The sequence below is a fragment of the Phyllostomus discolor genome, chromosome 12, assembly GCF_004126475.2.
Source record: "Phyllostomus discolor isolate MPI-MPIP mPhyDis1 chromosome 12, mPhyDis1.pri.v3, whole genome shotgun sequence".
In the NCBI taxonomy this organism is placed as follows: Eukaryota; Metazoa; Chordata; class Mammalia; order Chiroptera; family Phyllostomidae; genus Phyllostomus; species Phyllostomus discolor.
This window is the reverse complement of record NC_040914.2, coordinates 52,227,407-52,245,529: the sequence shown is the minus strand read 5'-3', so window position 1 is coordinate 52,245,529 and position 18,123 is coordinate 52,227,407.

The window sequence follows — 18,123 nt, the reverse complement described above, 5'->3', positions numbered from 1 at the left end:
ACAAAAGGCATTAAATTTAATGTTAAGCCAAACTACTGTAGAGTGTTTACTACGTGCCAGGCACTATTTTAAACCCTTTTAGATTTATTCCTCCCATCTGTCCTGTGAGGTAGGTGCTATTATTATCCCCACTTGAATTTGGGGAAACTGAGGCAGACGACAAGAGCCCAAGGGACCCAAGAAAACCCCCACGGCCACGTGTGCGGAGTCTGCTGTGTAACCACATGGAGTTGAGCTCCAGCAACTCCACTCGCTGCCAGCACCACGCGCTGCTGCCTCTGGGTCAAACCAATGATGTGCCCGGGAGGAACTCTGGAGGGACGCTCAGGGCTGCCCAGCTTGTCCAGCAGGTGGGATCCTGGGTATTTGTTCTCTGGATGTATTTGTTCTTTGCTGAATTTTCAAATCGTCTGCAATTGGAAAACATCTTGTTTCCATCAAAAGGAGGGAAAGTTAAAAGAAGAAGACCGTGCATTTTAATAACATTCTACTGCTCGGCCCATCGGATTAGTTTATACTCCCCGCAGTATCCATCGGGGTACACGGAGTGATGCTGTGATAATGAACAGCCCCTGAATCTCACGGGCTTAAAAAGCAAAGGCTTCTTTCTCATTCACGTGAGAAGTCCATCCTTGGCAGGCTGGCCCAGGGCCTGCCCCGCGTCTCCGCATTCTGGCACCCAGACTATCGGAGTGGCCACTATCTTAAATCCGGCAGAGGGAGACGGAGCTCTGAGGGTTTCCCATGGGTAACGAACTGCTCCTGTCCCAAAGTAGCATGGCAGATGCCACTTCCACTCACAGCTCCACCGGCCAGAATAGTCACATGACTCCACCCAATTAGAGGGAGCTGGGAAGTGCAATCCTACCATGTGCCCAGAAGGGGGCGAGCTGGAGTTATTTGGTATACTACCTTCGCCTGGTCCCTTTGGCATTTGAGTTTGGAAGCCCTGCTCTGGTTTGACCTACCCATTGTATAGATGGAAAGACTGAGACCTGGAGAAGGGAAGAGGCTCAGTAATAACTGTAGGCCGGGCTTATGCCTGGGTTCTGTAGATGGCTAGATCCAGGAGTAAAGTCTGGCTTTCCCCACTTGCTCTGTGTGGTCTCAGACAAATCACAGCCCTTCCCATGCACCTTGTAAAAGAAGTAACACCTGAAACCTGCCTTGGAAGGCTGTTTCCAGGGTTAAATGAGAAGACACGGGCTCTACAGCCCTTGGCTCTGTGGAAAGCTTTTAGTGTGCACCGGCCACTCCAGAATCGGGAGCATTTGTCGGGTGGAACTGCTGAGATTCAGAGAAGTTAGGTCGCTTGCCGAAGTTCATGCCGCAGAACTGGGTTCTGGACCGAGGTCTTCTGACTTCCAGGGAACCGCTCACCACTCTCCACGGAGCTGCCTTCCTTACCTGGAAACGCCCATCTTCACAGACAGCTCCCAGCCTCAGCGGCCTCTGTGATCTCCTTTCCCGTGTCCTTGCTTGCCGGCCCTGAGTCTCAGAAAACATGGCCTGCTGCTCCCGCGAGTGCAGGACATGCAGGGAACATCCACAGCCTGTGACTGTACCTGGGGCAGGTGGGGGGCCTCTGGGCTGGGACTAAGGACCCACTCACGTTTCTTACACGGGCTTGCTGTGTGACCCTGAGCGAAGTCATTTCATGCTGGGCCTCAGTGTCGTCCTCTGCATGACAGGGAAGCTGTAGGTTCTCTGGGTGTCCTTGTGCTCCTAAGTCTCTCTGGATGATGGCGCTTCCTCCCCTGTGGCCGTGAGAGGACCTGCTTAGACAGCAGATGTGGAAATAGCTCGAAAATCCAGGAACTGCACGGTGGCTGAGAGGAGGCTTTGGAGGCCAACAATCCCAGGGTTCCAACCCCAGCCCAGCCCCCGGCTGTGGGGCCTGTGGCCACTTTCTCAAGCTCCCTCCAACTCGGTTTCCTCATATGTCAAAAGGGTACAATAAAAGCACCACCCTCGTATTGTCGTGAATATTAAACAGTTATTGTACAGGGAGAGTGCTCAGAGCGGTGCCTGGCGCCAAGAAGTGCTTAATAAATATTAGCTGTGTGCCAGGAGCCGCTGTTATTGTAAAAGCCTCTGTTCTTGAAGGATGTCTAAATCATGGGGAGACAAGAAGTACCTCTAAAGTACGGTCTGGGGAAAACGGGGCTGCATGGGGTTCAACTCGACTTCAGAGAGGGCGGTGCAGGCTGTCAGAGCCACAGCAGGCAGAGACGGGTGCCTCAGAGAGCTGGGGAGTCCCCTCGAGGAGGGGGTTGACGGGGAGGATTCGGCTGGGAAAGAGGGGTGTCAGAGGCAGGCTGTTGTGTGGGGAACCCCACCCCCCAGATGAGAAAAGGAACAGACCAGGCCTCGCTTCACTTGGCCATTCAGGTCCGTACTGACGCCTGCTCCCAGGCGTCGGGCTCCATGTTCGGTGCCAAGGACGCAAGATGCGTGAGCTCACAATGTTGCAGCTGAGACACGGGCCCTGAGTCACCCATCCTTGGGTGAGAGTCTCAGCGCTGTCACTCTTGAACTGGGTGACCTTGACCAAACTATCTAACTTCTCTAAGCTTTACTTTTCCATCCTGCAAAATGGAAATAGTAATGGCACCTGATTAGGGGACCCTTCTGAGGATTAAGTAAACTAAGGACCATAGAAAGAAGTCCCCCCTGCTGTGCGCCAGTCGTTGCCGCTCTCCTGGTTCCATCTGTCCTTGGCATCGGGAAGTCGTGGGGAGTATGTGTGGCTGGTGTGAGAAATGCAGCTTCCGTCTGGGAATTGCACGTAACCCAAAGGATCAACAGTCTCCGCTGAGTGCAGGCTCCCGGCCTACGGGGCGGGTCTCTGGGAGTAAGAAGGGTCCCAGAACAGTGCCGCTCAGGGCGTGGCGTGTGCACCCGCGCCAGCCCGAGAACTCTTTGTGGGAGGTCGGCGGGGAGACTCCTACGGAGGATGAGGGTAAATGTTTAGAGACTTTCACAGCAACCGTCCATGGTTGTGACATCCAAACACCTGCTCAGTAGACTTGTCTCGCTGGCCGTGCTATGGGCCAGCTCAGAGCTGTGGAGCCCGCGGGGACAGTGCGTGTGGCGCCAGCTTCAGGGCAGTCATGTGCGGCAGGACTGCATGCTGATCCCGTGTGGACTGGGAGTGTTTTTATTTCTTTGTTTATATTTTTCCTAAAATAAAAAATATTTTTATTTTTTTAACTTTTTTAACTTTTTTTAAATTGTTCAAGTACAGTTGTCCGAATTTCCCCAGCACCATTCCCCCCACCCCGGTCATCCCAACTTCCCACCCTTAGTCCTACCCCCCCTTGGTTTTGTCCATGTGTCATTTATAATTGTTCCTGAAAACTCTTCCCCTTTTTCCCCCATTATCCCCTCCCACCTCCCCTCTGGTCACTGTCAGTTTGTTCTTCATTTCAATGTCTCTGGTTATATTTTGCTTGCTTGTTTGTTTTGTTGTTTAGGTTCCGGTTAAAGATGATATCATGTGGTATTTGTCTTTCACTGACTGGCTTGTTTCACTTAGCATAATGGTTTCCAGCTCCATCAATGCTGTTGCAAAGGGTAGGAGCTCCTTCTTTCTTTCTGCTGCATAGAATTCCATTGTGTAAATGTACCATAGTTTTTTGATCCATTCATTTACTGATGGGCATCTAGGTTGCTTCCAGCACCTAGCTATTGTAAATTGTGCCGCTATGAATCTTGGGGTGCTTAGGTTCTTTTGGATTGATGTTTCAGGGTTCTTAAGATATAATCCCAAGAGTGGAATTGCTGGGTCCAAAGGCAGTTCCATTTTTAGTTTTCTGAGGAAATTTCATACTGTAAATATTTTTAAATGGTTCTTTGGAACAGATAGTTTGAAAAACACTGTTTCATAGGCAGGCAAAAAGAAACAACAACCTTTAATTTTGAGTGAATAGATGATCATCAGGTTACTCCAGGAAAACAAAAAGCACACTAGGTGATTCCCACATAGAGAATTTAACAGAGGGGTTGATCACAGGGATAACGGAGGGTGTGGGAAGCCGAACGAGGGAAGGTGATGCGACCCAAAGACCGGCTACAGCAGGAATCTGCTGCCCCTGGGGGGATCGGAGGGGCGGCAGGAAGATGCGGTGCAACCAAAACTCAGGACTCGGGGTCACCCAGAGGGGACTGCACCCCCGATGAGGGCTTCGCAGCGGGTGGTGGAGCAGGGAAGGGACCTAGCCGTGCCGCAGGTGCCACTAGAAACTGAGAGACAGAGAGAGACCTTGGCTTTCCTCCTCCTCCCATCCCCCAGTGTTCCGCCGGGGCCTCCCATCGGCAGGGTTCGGTGCTCAGGGAGAGAGGGCAGGGGACAGACCGTGACTGGATCTGAGAGCCAGCAAGCCAATGAGTCAGGCAGTGGGAGAGAGAGCTGGAAACCGGCTGCATGACAGTGACCCCCGAACACCCTCTCCTGACCATGGGGGCAGTAGCTGTAGACTAGCCCTCCTCACCAGCCGTCTGCCTGGGCCCGTGAGAAGGCCGAGCAAGACAGGGCCCACCTGAGGCTCCCAGAGTGTGGAGGCACGGGGGAGAAGAAGATGGAGTTTCTGTACCCCCAATCCCAGGGGCGCAACGAGATTAAGGGCTGTTTCTCTAGACTCTTTCCCCTCCAACCTCCCTCTTCTAACTTCCACATGGAAAAAAAAAATCCACAAAGTCTGTGTTGTCCTCCTTGCTTAAAACGGAGCTGTTAAGAGTTGAAAGATGTGTGCGCTAGGGAGGAGATCGAGGAGAATTTCTTAGGGAATGGAGAAGGAATTCCAGGAAAAAGTTAACACTCACACACACACACACACACACACACACGGAGTTAGGGGGATAGAACACTTGTAAAAAGAACCTGCCAGGCTGGGACTCGGGGAGAAAATGGATATTAATGAAACATCATGAGTGAATTAAGACAGCCAAAGTGCTCTCAGATGTCCGCGGGGACTGCTCCTCTCACTGGCTTTTGGAAAAAGTTAACATGTAAAACTTCCTCATAAACAAAAGTATTTTAAGAATTTCTACTCAGAGACATTCCTGGCCAGCCTCGCTCATCCAGTTGGGAATACCTTTGATTAATTCTGGCTGGTAATTAGGTTGGAGAGTGTTTGTGCCAAGCATTCCCAAGAGATGCACGCGTGGGTGGAGGAGGGTGAGGGAAGGCAGGGCACCCAGGGAGAGCTCTCGCCTCCCGCCTCCTGGCCCCAAGTGAGCTGGGTTCTAGGTAGGAGATCAATACACTCTCAGACTTGCCCACCTGAAGACTGGTCTCCAAGCCCCTCTGTGCGTGACTATGGAAAACACCAACAAGGGCGCCTCCCTAGCTCCCACCCCCTTTTTCAGGGAACAACCCCACCTCACACTCCAGCCATATGTAAATCACAAGATCCCAGCCCTGAACGTAGCCATCTGGACCAGAAGTGGTCACCTGACTAAAGCTGAGCCAATCGGATTCTCTGATTGGAACTAGCGTGGGTGATGCAGCTCCCTTTCGACTCGGTGCTCCAACTGCAGAAATGCCGGTGGCTGCCTTTCACAGAGAAGCCAGTACACAGAGAAAGAAGGATGGAGAAGATCCAGAGAAATCAAAGTAATCCGGGGCACCAGGGCTTGAGAGAGAAGCTGGTTTTGGGGCCTTACTTCCTGTCCTCCGTGAGGCCCAATTTCATGGTTTCTCCTTGGGTTTTAAGAGGTGCATCCAATAAATAGTCCCCCTTTTATTGCTTGTGCTACTTTGGGTTCTGCTCTCTGCCAGAAGAAACCAGCTATAGGGGGAAATAGTGGGCACCACGTTGTGATCTAAGATGGCCCTGGTGCCTGCAGATGAAACTGGCCTACAATATTTTCTTACTGTTCGCTTCAGTTTCGGAAACATCCACGCAATGCCTGTGATTCTCTCCCCCCCTGGGGATGCCTACAAAGGGAGAACCGGGTGCATTTGCCATGCACTTCGATGGTTCTTCCAAAGCTGCCCTGACCTCAAGCAGCCCCTGCCCACCTGCTGTATGACCCACTATTAGAGTCACTCCTCTCCATGTAGCTCAGCACTGGGTGCCACACGGGGTGGGAGAGAGCCCATTGTACAGATGGCATGACTAAGGCTCACGGTTTCATTGACTAATCCCTTGCGGCATCCAGCAAAGTTCTGGGCACCAGGTTTGTACTCGATAATACCAATCTGAGGCCCATGACCCAGGTCAAACTCACCAGCTGGTGTCATCCCATCAGTAGGCCGTGACCCTCAAAGGAATCTGGCAGCTGCCTTGGGCAAATGACTATCAGTGATTCCCAATGTCAGCTGCACCTTAGAATTACTTGGGAAGTTTTTTGAAACAAACAAAAAAAAACCCAAAACAAAAAACCTGATGACTGGACCACACTGCAGACCAACTGAATTCTAGTCTCTGGGTTGGAAACCTGGGCATCATTATTTTAAGTTCTCAAGATGACCCTAAGATGCAGTTAGGACTGAGAACTACTGAGCTGGGTTAAAAAAAAACAAAGCAGAGATTAACTGAGCTGGTAAGAGCGGGGTCCTCCTCGTTGGGCACTGAGCGCGAGCCCTGTGCGGGCCTTCCCGGGCTGGGTGGGAGAACGGGGGCAGCGCAGGGCAGACTGGGACACGATCAAGTTCAGATGTTTCCTGTCACCACTGAGGTCAAGCCCGCATGGAGGGCCTGAAGTTCATCAGCCATTATTAATTTGGGCTCACGGTGGGAATTTATGAATGTTCTCAAACTCCAAGGAAATGGCTTTGTTCAACCGAGAAAAGATGTAAATATGACAGCCAGAGAGCTCCTCTGGCCTGCTTATGGGAACCATGCACACACACACACACACACACACACACACACACCCCTGTACTCATGCACCCCCCGCCCCGACTGCGGGCTCGCTAATAAAACAGTGGATTTTAGTTAGTCGTTGAAGTAAGTTCTCGGGGACCGCTGTTTGCCAAATGCCATTCTTGGCATATGGTCGAGACTCGGTAAATATTTGTTGAACAAATGAATAAATGAACATATTGTCACTGTAGAAGTCACCACATGCTCTCCGGATTAGAGGAGGTTTTGAAAGGAATGCCATAGTTTGAGGTCCAAACAAAAATCAGCTGACCTACCCGCCCCCCATCCACAACCTGGGGGATCAAAGGCCAGACACCCCCGGTCGAGTGGGGCAATTTCCTTTGGTGTTGCTTTCAAGGCTTCCCAGGCTTTAAACGGTCTCCTCTGTCTGCTCCAAGGCCAGCTCCAACCTGGCTCAATTTTGGCCAGAAATAAAAGGGGGTGGGGTGAGACAGCCGCACCTTACCTATGTCCCATAAGCGGAGGACACTGCCCCCTCCGCCCGGCTCCTCCTCTGGGCATCACCCCGTCAGGGGACGTGGCGAGTGCTCAGGGCTTTTCCAGGAAGGCCAGAGGACCATGAACTCGTGACCCTGTGACTCAGAGGCATTGGCTAAAGCCACGCGTGCCATAGACCGAGCTGAATTGTGTCCCCTACCCCCCACAGTTCCTGTGTGCAGGCCCCGACCCCCCGTGTGACTGTATTTGGAGACAGCGCCTATAAGGAGGGAGTCAAGGTTAACTGAGGTCAGAAGGGTGGGGCCCGGACCCAGTGGCGTTAGCGTCTTTATAAGAAGAGCCAGAAAATGCTCCCTCTGGCCAGCAGAGGAAAGGCCATAGAAGGCCAACGCTAGGAAGGGAGTTGGTTTCTTGAATGACTGAAAAAAGTTATTCTGGGGTTGTAGTCTATTTGACGATAATGAAGTCCTTGTTTGCTTGAATATTCAAAAGATTTGTTATTTTAAAGACTATTGTCTCCTGGAGCTTACCTCCAATGACCTTCCCGTGCACGCATGCCCAGTCTGAGAAGTGCACGAGGGCCGGCGTGGAGAAGGGGCTGGAGGGCGTGGCCAGACAGGGAGGGAGCAGCGACCAGGCCAGGACAGTGTCTGCAGGAACTGGCGGTGACTGCCACAGAGAAGAAGGGGCTGAGGGACGGGTGTGACAGCTGCCTGCAGGTGTCAACAGGGTACCTGGAACATGGACCCAATCGGGGACTTCAGTCTCCACAAACACTGCGTCCCCTTTTCGGAAACATGAACATCTTGTCTGGTCCAGGAATTCTGCCCCCTCGGAGGGCACAAGTGGCTCTGCCCTCCGGGTGTCCCTTCAGCCAAGGTTTCATCGAGCTCTGTGTCCCGGAAATAGTATGTGTGTTTCATTTTCCAGCTTTGAATACCAGGACCTGAATTGGGCATCTTCAAACCACGTGCGCCCTTGCCCCCATCTCCACTCCAGAGGTTGTGGCATCGCCACCCAGTCCGCTTCCTTACCTCGCTGCTTGGTTTTCCTGTTTCAAACACGTGGCTCAACAGAGCGGAATCCCGCCCATGGGGACGAGTCGGAGGGAGGGAGGGTTCAGCCAGGGAAGGGAGACATCCTAAGAGCTGGAGCCACTCAGCATGAAATGGGCTGATGTGGAAGAGCGGGGCCCCCCGCAGCTGTAGCCGGGGATGGAAGGAGAGACTGAGTGACCCTTTGTGACCAGAGCAGTGACCGGACGCCGTGATTCCAGTTCTGACTTTGTGCTTCGGGAGATGAGATGTCTGGCCTGGATCTCCCTGCCTCTAGCCAGACATCCACCCCTTCGTGGGTTTGGCATTCCAGCATCTTGAAGATGGGTACAGTTTCAGAGAGAGACCGTTCACCTCCCATTCCTTGAGACCCCTCATTCTTCCTCCCACCCAGTTTGGGGACCTGAACCCAAGTGGTCTGGGGACTGGGGGGCCCCAGGGCAGAGGCACCAGAGCAGAGGGGTCTGCAAAGGTGCAGGCAGAGGAGGTGGCACAGGGGCACCCACAGGAAGGGGGAGTCCTCTCGGGCACTTTGGCCTTCTTAGGCCAGTAGGCCCAGGGTCCACTTGTGACATACCCGGAGTCCCGGTGCCCTCCCGTGACAAAGCACATGGGCCCTGCAACTGGTGCCCGGCTGCCCCGCCACGTCCACACTGCCACTTGGGAAAGCGCCAGTGCACCCCTCCTCCTTGCATCCTGCCTTGGTCAAGGTCACCCACAGGCTCATCTCAGCGCATTTGGTTTGAATGGGGGCGCAGCTTTTCCAGTGTGTGGCCCTCCCACTACCAAACAATCAAGGGATTTCATAGGAGGGAAGGGGTTTCGTGCCAGTTCTCTGTGCATCTCAGCTCTGGGGACGTGGGCCTGCTTCCCAGCAGGGCTGCCCTCTCCCCCTCCACCCGTCTGCTGTCTTCCAGTGGCTGCCCCCAAAGGCAGGTCCTGAGACTGGGCCAGGAGAGCAAGTCGCTCACTTGGGAGGTGAGCCGGCACACATGCACGTGCGGAGGGTGGGCGGTGGAGCGGAGACGGAAGGCCTGGGAAGTAGCTGACGGGGGGGGCGGGGGGGGGGGCGCGGGGGGGCAGCTGGAATCTGACGCCGCCCGCTCACTGTCAGAGTCAGCACAGAACTTGCCTTCACTTCCCTCTCGAGAGGCGAGGGAGCTGGGGTGTTTGCACACCAGCCCCATTCTGCCAGGGGTGCGGGCTGCTCAAGATGAGCGGGGGCCCTTGGTCAGAGGAAGCCCCCGCCCCCAGAGGGGCAGGTCCTGGCTGCAGGGGCCAGAGTGCACGGAGAATAAGGCCTGCCCCACGGGCGGGGTACTCAGGGGTCTGCTGACCCACGGGGAGCACATTTGCTTCTGCTCTCTCTGCTTTAGACTGTTCTGCTGCGTGGCTCTGATGGAAAGGAAATCACGGTCATTCCCGCCCTCCTCCTCAGGGTCCTCTGTGCACGATGGCACGGGCCCTGGGCCGGGGGCAGGAGCTGATCCAGGCAAGCTGCTCCCCGTCCCGGAGTAGGAGAGTCACTGTCCTGGCACAGCGTTGTCCTCCCAAGTCCCCAGATGGAGCTGACCTGCTGGATGGGGCAGACAGCACCAGCATCCTGGGTCCCCTCCCGCACCCGCCCTCACTCGTTCCTCCTGGAACCTTTAAACCCTCCGAGTCCTCTGCTCCCTTGTGCCTTCTAAGATGAACCCGCCCACTGGTTTCGATGGCGAGTTGCGGGGGGAAATAATTGGAGGGGCGGGATTAACAGCCCTTTTCCAAGTCAGATCTCCAGATCTGGGCCATTAAAAATGATGCCTGTAAGTACTTCCACCTTTGCTGGCATCCCTCTGCCGAGCAGAGGAAGAATAGCCGACACCAGAAGGTGGGCCCCGACCTGCCCTCGTGGCCGCAACATTTCCTGGAACCAAAGGCCAGGGAATCTGTACAAATGAGAGGGGCCCGCTCCCGGCCAGGCCCTCCGCAGAGGGGAGATCATCGGCGCCATTGACGTGCTTCATTCCCAGGACCTCTTGTAAGCCTGTGCAGACGGCCGTTTTCAAATCGGAGAGAGTGCTGACAGTCTCTCTTTCAACAGATCTATTTATGGTTTGGGGCTTTCGAGCTTTAGGAACCATGGCCTCCGGCCCCCGCTGCACTCATTTTGCCAGAGATGCCAGCCAAAAAAGGGGGCCCCATGTCTTCGCACCCCAGGGCCGGGGATCAGGACTGACTGCAGCCCCTTCTGACCAAGTGAATTTATCTGGACCTCTCTCCCCTCGTTTCCCCTTTTTTAGATGCTGTAGACAAACACGGGTGAGGCCACAGCCTGTCACATGTCCCCACGTGTTCTTGTGATCCAGAGTGGGCAGCTGCCCCGAGCTGTGGTGGGCGGCGGGTGCCAGGCAAGGACACGAAGGCATGAAACGCCAAGTGCGGGCCCTGAAACGGGATGCTCGGAGCACGAGGCCCCACTGTGCACCAGCTGTGTGCCCTTGGGCCAGCCGCTTCACTCCTCCTCATCCCCATTTCCTTATGTATAAAACGGAAATAACACCAGCACCCACCTCATGGGACTATTAGAAAGAGACAAAGAGCTAAAGCATGAAAAGCTCCTTGCCTAGTGCACAGGAAGAGCTGGATAAAGGAGAGTTGCTTTTGCCTCCCCTTCCTCCGCCCGCCTCCTCTTCCCCCTCCATCGTCCTCACTACCTGGGCTCCCAGAAATACCAGCGCTAAGCAGCGTGCTTTCCAAAGCAGACGGGGCCCGTCCCCTGAGAAGGGGCATAGGTGGCTTCTTAAGCAAGGACGATCTGGAGGTGTGCCTGGAGGAACGGCGAGAATGTGCAAAAGTGGCAATGTCATGGGGGTGATGACAGGTAAGGGGAGAGGAGGGTGTTCCACGTGGAGGGAACCTAGTGAGGTGGGAAATGAGAGACGTCCACCCGTGTTCAGGGATTCACAGGTCACACCCGGGGCTGGAGTGGGGCTGAGAGGTGGACAGAGAGAGGGCACTGAGACTGAAGAGCAAGCCAAGGTCCACGAGAAATGCCAGGCCTGGGGGTGCTGGGGGCCCCGCGGGCTTGAGGACCAGGAGACCTATTTCCTCAGAGCAGGGAGTGCGAGCACTCAGAAAGAAAGCTGTGCTGCCAAGGAGACACCAACTTCTCAGATGAGAGAATTCCCCTTTGCTCTTCACAGTGTGGCCCATGTGGCCACGGGCTCGGGTGCCCCATTGGCCAAATTACAGCCTTTGCTTCGACAGCAAAGCCGAGGCCCCGAGTGAGGCGCCGAGAGTGGCAAGGGTGGGACGTTTTATTGGACAGTATTGAATTTGTTCAGGCCTCTGTAAATCCCCGGGAAAAGGCCATGGGTGTGGGGTCAATTTACCCTCTGACCTGAGCCACAGAGTTGATAACCAGCCGCCCCAGCCTACGGGAGGAGATGAACTCCACGGTGGAGACATTCAATAAATCTGCTATTAGCAGGGAAAGTGCTTACATGCACTTTGAAAAAAAATAAACAACAAAGTAAGAGCCGTTGATTGACAAGGCATCAATAAAGCGGTGTGTGTGCACTTTGACCTCCCCCTGCCCCCAGCTGCCAATCTGTGTTTATTAGAAACCGGTTCCTATAAATAGCTTGTGGCGGAGAAAACAGGAGCCGCTCCTCCAACGTGTGATTGTGACAGGTGAGCTGTTGAGTATGCGGCTCTCGGTTTGCTTACCTGGCCCTTTGCTGCAGCTGGAGTGTGGGGGGGTCGGTGGTGGGGGCTTGTGGTCAGGAGGCAGCCGATAATTTTTTAATTCCCACCTTTGAAGAAGAGTTGCTGGTCCCACCCGAGATCTTTTATTCCTTTTTGCTGACCACCTGAATGCCAGTTTGTGTGCAGGTTGGTAATACGCTATGTAACAACATTGGCTTTTCCATACTTCTCTGAAGCTTGGTGGGCCACACAGTTCGTGCCAATGAAAGAGCAGCTGAGGTTTCTGGGAAAATGTTCGCCAACCCCTGCACGTGAACTACCTCTTTCTCTTTCTCCCTTCCATTTCTCTCCTGCCTGGGATGTGGTTGTGAGTCTGGAGGTACAGCAGCCACATTGGGACTATGAGGTTGCAAGCTTGAGGATGAAGGCCACTGTGCTGAGGATGGTGGAGCAGAAAGACGGATGTGGATGTGGCTGAAGTCTCTGATGTTGTTGAGTCACTTATAGCTCTAGGCTGCCTATTCCTAGATTCTTTGTTGTGTGATAAAAATAAACTCACCTATAAGCCATCGTAGAAGGGCCGTCTGTTATTGCAGCTGAATACACCCCTAACTGATGAAACATTATCCCAGAAACATTATCCCATCTCAACTTTACGCTGCAAGTATGTGTAGGTTACATGCCCAGCAGTGGCCAAGGTTTAACGTGGGAAAAGTGGAACAAAACGGTGACCAAGAGCATCATGTGGAAGCTCTTGAGCCAACAAGACTGGGTTCAAATCCAGGAGGCAGCTACCCCTCCTGTGCTCTGTGACCTCAGTCGAGTGGTCAGCGCTGGTGGTCCTACGCTGGTTCATTTTGGCCTAATAGTTGCTTTCTAAGGGGGCGGCCCTGGGACCCTGTGTCTGATTTCATGGATGAAGACTGAGGCTGTCCCTTCTTGGGTCCGCAGACTGAAGTCTAGCGGGCGCTGTGGTACCCTACCCCCACCTCCCTTTATGTGGCTGGGGCGTTCCACCCTCAGTCACTGTGAGTGCTGGCTGCTGGTGGCTCTCAGGTGTCCCAGAAATCGTCCAGGCAAGCTTCCTTGGCCAGTCAAGGAAAACTCCTGGGACGTTAAACTCCCCAGTCCCTGAGAGGTGCCTGCAGCCCATGACAGGCTGACAGGAGGGGACAAAGGCCTGGACACTTTGACTGCAGGTGGACCCTCCCCCCACCCTGAGCTGTGGTTCCTGCTCCAGGCTTCCCTGAGGCTAGACGCAGGCCAAGCCCGGGCTCTGGCTGAGCAACCTCCTTCACCGGCTCCCACTTCCCTTGCTCTGTATCCTGAGGAGAATGAAGTGTCCACCTCCGTGTTCCAGGCTTTCCCACTAAGGAACCTGAACTAAAGCATCTGGGTGAAGCCTTTGAGGTCATCGAGGCTAATTCCTCCCCTGGTTACACCCCCAGTCCTATCCATCCCCATCCCAAGCCGGGGTGGATTGCTGTCTCCATTCAGGCTCTCACTGGACTGTCTTGCAATTCACTGCTTATTCCGCTGTCTCTCTTGGTTGACTAGGTGGTCCTTGACCATCAGACAGAGTCTTACTTGTTTCCGGTCGCCCTGCTCAGTGCCGTCGGGAAGAGCACTCAGTGATAAGAGCGACAGTAGTAATATTGAATATAGAGAACACCAAGTATTCACTGCATGCGGAGCACAGTTGAGTAACTTTACGTACATTGGTCCATTGACTCCTCACTATGGCCATCCCTACAGTAGGAAATATCATTCCCATTTTGCAGATGAGGAAACCGAGGCCCGATGAGAACCACGAAGGGAAAGAATCAGGACTGGAGTGCCACGCTCCTGACCCCTCATGGAGGCTCTCTGTGTCCCTTTGCTCACAGAGGGGGCATCACCCTGGCGCAGAGGCAGCTGAGTATTTGTTCAGAAGGTTCCCCGATAGTGTTTCTCATCTCACCCTCCCGGTGCAAGACGGTGGAAGTCACGCTTGACAAAAGCAAACCGTAACAAAGCTGAGCATCCTGGTCTCAGAGTATGAATTATGCAAAAATAGGGAGGAAAGATTGATTACGGAATGTTGGATCTCGGCTCCAATCAATATTTCATCTGCTTTAAATGAAAGCGCTGCAGAAGCCTGCCCACTTGTGAGTTGGGGAATGCCTCACATTTCTGCTGCCCCTCCCCTCACAGGTATCTTCTCCGCCACCGGAGACACAGCAGCCCCTCGGGCACCTTCGCTCTCTCCACTCAGGGCCTGAGTCACCTGGAGAATCGTGGCATCTCCAGGCTACAGGGGACTTTAGGGGTCATCTGACTCACCCCCCACTCAGGAGTGATAATAATCATAAGACTAGTTCACATGCAGTGTGCATGCACGGTGTGATGGGCACTCGGCTAAGTTCCTTATATATTTATTTCTCTCAGTTATCTGAGCAGGTAGGTACCAGGTCATCTTCAGCTTGCAAAAGAGATAACCAGGTACCAAGGGTTTAAGTAACTTGTTTAAAATCACACGGAAAGTAAGTGCGTTCGTTAGGATAGCCCCCCCCCCCAAATGTTGTAGAATAGGAATTTACCTGCAAACCTCCCCCACCCCTGGCCTTCTAAGCAGGTGTTTCTGGTCACTGGGTTGTATCCCCAATGTAGTGCTCTGGGGATCCACTCCCCTCCATTGTGTAGCTGTGCTAGAGCCTCATCTCTGTTGACCACTCCCCACTTGGTGAGAGGAGAAAGAGAGAGAGAGCATGGAGAAACTACACCCACTTCGTAGAATCTTGGCTCCAAAAGCGACATGTGCCATTTCCTTTCATATCCCACGGAGCGGAATCAGCGATGTAGTCAAATCCAGATACAAGGGGGAAAGGTAGACACTTCTCAGGGGCAATTCTGTGGTGGGAAATGAAATGGGTGCCTTTGGATGACAACCAGCCATCTGTCTAGGTAAGTTGCCCCTGGAGGTGGGAAGAAGGGGGAAGGGGAAGAAGAAGGCACTACAACCTCATCTGCCTCCTTTGACAAAGAATGGAAAAGCTTTTCTAGAACCCCTCCAGCAGACCACTGCTTAGGTCTTATTGGCCAGAACCAGATCAAATGCCCATGCCTAGCTGCAAGGGAAGCTGGAAAACAGAATGCAATTGTCATGATTAGCTTATATCCATCATGTTTCATCATCTGGGACTAGGTAGGTTGCCTTCTGGAACTATAACAGGATTCAATTAGCAAGGGAGAGGAGAGGAAATGGATATTGAATAATCAGCTCCTTGAGTCTATCACATTCATTTATCCAAAATCAGTTCTATGAACGTTGACTGAGCACCTTCTCTGTGCAAAGCACTGTGCTAGCTGCCGGGAGGGGCATCCGTTCTATTGTCCAGGACCACCTGACTCCCACCCAACACTGCGCTGAAATGCCCTCACCAAGGTTCCCAGGAAACTCAAGGTAGATAAATCCAGACACTCCTTCCAAAGATCTTCCTCAACCTGTGGCCCATCAGAGACTTCTGCCAAATCAAGGTCATCTCTCTTTTTCGGGGTGGCCCGAAACAAATCCTAGGGCCCCGGGGTCAGGCATGGAGACAGCGTGCCCACAGACAGGGGCGTCTCCTGCCAGAACTCCATCAGCAGAAGGGACAGGGCAGAGCCAGGAGCCCCGCCCACCGGCCACTCTTCCGCCTGCCTCCCTGCAAGGGCTGTTGGGAGGGGCCTTTCCCATCATCTCTGGTGATTTAACCAAGTTCATGTTCAGAATGTATATACAGTTATTTGGGCCAAATTCCCATATTAACTGTTCAGATCAGAAATGCTCAATGTCAGTTAAATGTGGTTGGATTATAAGACGGCACAGTCAAGATCAAGAACATGTGGGCCGATTTGATTTAGCCCAGAGAAGAAATGCCTTTTCCCTCCTGCTCAACTATAACATTATACACATAAAGATACATACGCGCTTGCTCTCTGCCAGAAATGTCAACTGCTTTTGATCTCTCCCTTTAGATATTAAAGTTTCCCCTGCTCGCCCCTTTGCTTGGCGGACCCCTTAAGGGCTTTCAAACCAATAAACAAGCCCGGAGCTGCTGAGAGGATGGAAGCTGTTGCCTTTTTGAGCCGGAGCCCCGTGGCCCGAAGGTCGTGTTTAATCAGCCTCAAGGTTTTGGTTAACATTGACTTGGAGTTTAAAATAGCATTTCAATAACCTCAGCCCCTTCCTGCTCCCCCCCATCAGCCGTGGGAGGAGGGAGATGGAGGCCCACGGGTTTGTGGGGCGGGGGTTTGCGTGTTTGTTGTTAAGGTTCTGAAGCAAATGAGCTGTGCTTGGCCGGCGGCCACGGCAGAGAGCTGCCCTCCTTGGCTCCGGGAGGGGTCTGGCTGGGACCGGGTCCTGAGTGTCCCGGGGAACAGAACTCACATAACGGGATGCCCACTGGAGACGGGTGCTGCATTCCTCTCCTCTCTTCTTCTCAGACCCTCAGGATGGATGTTGGCCATGGAATAAGAGCAGAAGCATTACAATCTTACCTATAAGCTGGTGACAAACTCATGTGAGACTGGAGACGGTAGAAGCAGCCTCTTCCTCTGGTCTTTCCCTGGGAAAGGCCTTTCGTGCCGCACAAAGTCTCCTGAGACTGGGGTGTGGCTGCTCCTGATCCCCCTGGTTCTCCTTTCTTTCTCCTACCGCTTGACCGTCTCTGTGAAGGACCCTTGTCCTCCCCTGGTGGCACCGTTCCTCGCCTTCTCCTTGGAACCTGAGGGTAGACAGGCTCCATCTGAGATAAAGCTGACTCTTCTTCTGAGAGCCTGCCTATTAACATATTCTGTCCATCCATGGTTATTGTTAGAAACACCCTTCTCATCGGGCCAACCAGTGAGCTCCTGGGCTAACTACCAGTATAGCATCAAGCAGTTCAGCCACCCTGGATTCATCAGGTGAGGCGAGGCTATGCTGCAATAACAAAATCACCTTGCTATCTCCATGCCACCACCCAACAGAAGTACACTCGTCACCCAGGAAAGTCCTGTGCCGATGATGCATCTCTCCGGGGCATCTGGTCTCCATGTAGTGACAGCGATCCAGACATCTTCCACTGTGTCAACACATGGCCTCGGTGATCCCTGAATGGACGACTGGAAGGTTGAGAGTCAGCGTGTGACTGCTCCGGCCCATTGGCCGGTGCTAACCACATGGCCTTAATACAAGAGACCTGGGAAACGGGAGCCCACGTGCGCATATTGGGTGAGCAGGAAATCCCTGCGCTTCTCCACCCCTGATCGTGGAAGCCTCAGAATCCCTAAGAGGGAGGATTTAAGAACTCTTCCCAGGGAGGGAGAAACTCGGTCTTGAACCTGTTGTTAGGGCCGGGCTGGGGTGTGCCAGAACCCTGCGGTAGAGGGTGGAAGGACCGTCCCAGGAACAATAACACTTAATATTTACTTAGTAATTTTTATGTCGGGCATGCGCTGAGCTTTTCACGCATTGTCTCATTTTACCCTCTCGATAGCCCTGGGAGGAAATTACTGTGTGTGAAGCACGTTCCGTTTGCCGCCATGGAACGGGAGGCTCGGAGAGGAGAAGCGGTTTGCCCAGGGTGTTCAGCCACTGCCTGGCTGGCAGAGCCCAGGCTGTCAGGTCCCCGAGTTCTCCGCGATGCAGCCGGGCTGCCAGTCCCCGAAGCCGGGGGCTGTGCGGGTGTTGGCTCCCAGGGGTCACATGCCTCCAGAGAGGACCGTTTACAGCTTCCCCGCAGAAGCGGGTGGTGGTCAGCCTCGGCCCTCCCCAGACCGCTGCTCCCTTTGAGGCCCTGCCCCCACAGGAGGCCCGGGGCCTCCCCAGCCCTGTCTTCTCAGTGCGCCCCGCATCGCCGGAGGCTGGTGTGTCCACACGGCTGCTTCCGTCCTGCCCCAACGCCTGGATGATTTGGCGGAGGATGTCACCAGGCCATGTGACTCTCAGGTGTCCAAGGAGGGGAGCCGGGCCAACCCTAAGGCCCTTCCTCCTAGCAGTGGACCGTGGGCTCCCAGGTCCTAGTGAGAACCAGGCAGCCAACTCT